Here is a 3212-nt window from a genome sequence, read left to right as displayed (position 1 = left end):
GGATGGAATGTTCTCTAAATATCAATTAAATCTATCTGGTCTATTGTGTCATTTAAAGCTTGTGTTTCCTTAATAATTATCTGTTTGGATGATCTGTCCATTGGTGTAAGTGAGGTGTTAAAGTCCCACACTATTATTGTGTTACTGTCGATTCCCTCTTTTATAGCTGTTAGCGGTTACCTTATGTATTGAGGTGCTCCTGTTTTGGGTGCACATATATTTATAACTGTTATATCTTCTTCTTGGATTGATCAAGGGTGATCATTATGTAGTGTCCTTACATGTCTCTTGTAACATTCTTTATTTTACAGTCTGTTTTATCTGATGTGAGAATTGCTACTCCAGCTTTCTTTTGATTTCCATTTGCATGGAATATCTTTTTCCTTCCCCTCACTTTCAGTCTGTATGTGTCCCTACGTCTGAGGTGGGTCTCTTGTAGACAGCATATATATGGGTCTTATTTTGCAATCCATTCAGGGAGCCTGTGTCTTTTGGTTTGGAACATTTATTCCATTTACCTTTAAGGTAATAATCAATATGTATGTTCCTATTACCATTTTCTTAATTCTTATGGGTTTGTTTTTGTAGGTCCTTTTCCCCTCTTATGTTTCCCACTTAGAGAAGTTCCTTTAGCATTTGTTGTACAGCTGGTTTGATGGTGCTGAATTCTCTTAGGTTTTGCTTGTCTTTAAAGGTTTTGATTTCTCCATCGAATATGAATGAGATCCTTGCTGGGTAAAATAATCTTTGTTGTAGGTTCTTCCCTTTCATTACTTTAAGTATGTCATGCCTCTCCCTTCTGGCTTGTAGAGTTTCTGCTGAGAAATCAGTTGTTAACCTTATGGGTGTTCCCTTGTATGTTATTTGTCGTTTTTCCCTTGCTGCTTTCAATAATTTTTCTTTGTCTTTAATTTTTGTCAGTTTGATTACTATGTGTCTCGGCATGTTTCTCCTTGGGTTTATCATGTATGGGACTCTCCATGCTTCCTGGACTTGGGTGGCTATTTGCTTTCTCATATTAGGGAAGTTTTCAACTATAATCTCTTCAAATATTTTCTCGGGTCCTTTCTCTCTCTCTCCTCCCTCTGGGACCCCTGTAACACGAATGTTGTTGCATTTAATGTTTTCCCAGAGGTCTCTTTGGCTGTCATTTCTTTTCATTCGTTTTTCTTTATTCTGTTCCACAGCAGTTAATTCCACACTTCTGTCTTCCAGGTCATTTATCCATTCTTCTGCCTCAGTTATTCTGCTATTGATTCCTTCTAGTGTAATTTTCATTTCAGTTATTGTTCATCTCTGTTTGTTTGTTCTTTAATTCTTCTAGGTCTTTGTTAAACATTGCATCTTCTCGATCTTTTCCTCCATTCTTTTTCCGAGGTCCTGGATGTTCTTCACTACCATTATTGTGAATTCTTTTTCTGGAAGGTTTCTTTCTTCACTTCATTTAGGTTTTTTTTTTTTTTTTGTAACCAAAACTTTAATCCCAAGGATTCTCACAAAACATATTACAAATGACAGCATGAAAAAAAAATCTTGCACAGTAACTCATAGTTCAGCTCTACAATGTACCCTTAAACTGGCAGGACATGGGTATCTTGAATAGTGTCAAATTTCCAAATAATATTACAAAGAGCTATGTATCCATATTCAGCAATCACAGAAGGTAAACTAACTTTCTTGAAACTTCTTAGATTCTAAACCCACTGGACAACCTCTTGTCCAGTGTGAAGACTAGTGGAATTTTTAAACCTCTAATCTAGTTTAAGGGTGCAACTTTAATTTTTACCTGCTGGCTTGTGTTCACAGCAGCTTTTAAAGACCGCTTAACTACAGCTGCATACCATATCCCAGCTACAGAGTCTTTTCAATTTTTACCAGTTTTGTTTCCGTAATATTAAACATCACACTTTAGCTGGGCAGGAGTTAGAGGTTTATTATCAATCTATGCAAGACTAAAAATTCAAAGCAAATTCAATTTTGCTTAAGGGAACATTGTAAAGTAACAATTCTTGATATTACATGCCTCATATGATCCATTTCAAACCATAGAGAATTACATCTTTTTGTGTCACTGTTCCAAGAGACAAACAAATGTGAACAGCTAAAATATTTTTAAAATGCACCAAGCTTATGAAGTCTCAAACAAAACTTGAATTTTCTGTACATACTCCTGTCAAATGAAGTTACTTCCTGTACACCACTCCTCTTGCAAACTGGTCTTCTATTTCCTTTCATTTCACCTAGATCGGCTACGAGACCTAGAGAAAGATGGGGACGGCTTGTGATTTCTCTCCTGGGACAGTGATCTCTCTCTTCTCCTATCTCTAGTAAGGGACCTGCTCTGGCTGCGGGAGAAACTTCTCCATCTTGGAGATCTGCGGCAAGGTGGAGGACTCCTCCTCCGATAATCATCTCGAGGGCGACGACCCCAAGAAGGAGGTGGGCCACGATTTCGACTTCTCTTTTCACCATTCGACAGTTCCACTCTTACTCGGCAGCCACATAGTGTTCTCCCATCTAGCTCTCGGACATCATCGGCTGCATCTCGAGGATCTTCAAATTCCACAAAAGCGAAGCTGGGAGGGTTTCTAGCAACCCACACACTTCGGAGTGGTCCATAATAGCCAAAAACTCGTTCCAATTCAGTCTTGTTACCATTGTTTCCAAGATTACCTACATAAACTTTACAGTCCAACGGACAGGAATCACGATGCATTTCGAGATCTCGGGTTAGAAACGCGTAGGCTCAAATCCACACACCCTCACCTGGGTCTTCCCGGTCCCCTCGCTCCTGGCACCCACAGATGCTCTCCCACACCCGTCGTCCACGAAATGGCCCATTTAGGTGTTTTTCTGAAGTTTTATCTTGTTCCTTCATCTGGTACATAGCCCTCTGCCTTTTCATCTTGTCTATCTTTCTGTGAATGTGGTTTTTGTTCCACAGGCTGCAGAATTGTAGTTCTTCTTGATTCTGCTGTCTGTTCTCTTGTGAATGAGGCTATCTAAGAGGCTTGTGCACGTTTCCTGATGGGAGGGACTGGTGGTGGGTAGAGCTGGCTGTTGCTCTGGTGGCCCGAGCTCAGTAAAACTTTAATCCACTTGTCTGCTGATGGGTGGGGCTGGGTTCCCTCCCTGTTGGCTGTTTGGTCCGAGGTGACCCAAGAATGGAGCAAACCTGGGCTCTTTGTTGCAGCTAATGGCCTACTCTGGGA

At 40.2% G+C, this 3212-nt stretch overlaps 1 pseudogene; it reads right to left on the bottom strand.

The window, feature by feature from the left end:
* Nucleotides 1-1449: 1449 nt before the first annotated feature.
* On the bottom strand, nt 1450-2831 carry LOC137216480 (serine/arginine-rich splicing factor 3 pseudogene; annotated as a pseudogene).
* Nucleotides 2832-3212: the final 381 nt, after the last annotated feature.

Source organism: Pseudorca crassidens, chromosome X (assembly GCF_039906515.1).
Source record: "Pseudorca crassidens isolate mPseCra1 chromosome X, mPseCra1.hap1, whole genome shotgun sequence".
Taxonomy (NCBI): domain Eukaryota; kingdom Metazoa; phylum Chordata; class Mammalia; order Artiodactyla; family Delphinidae; genus Pseudorca; species Pseudorca crassidens.
The sequence above is the reverse complement of the archived record's forward strand: the minus strand, read 5'-3'. Positions and strand labels throughout refer to the sequence as shown.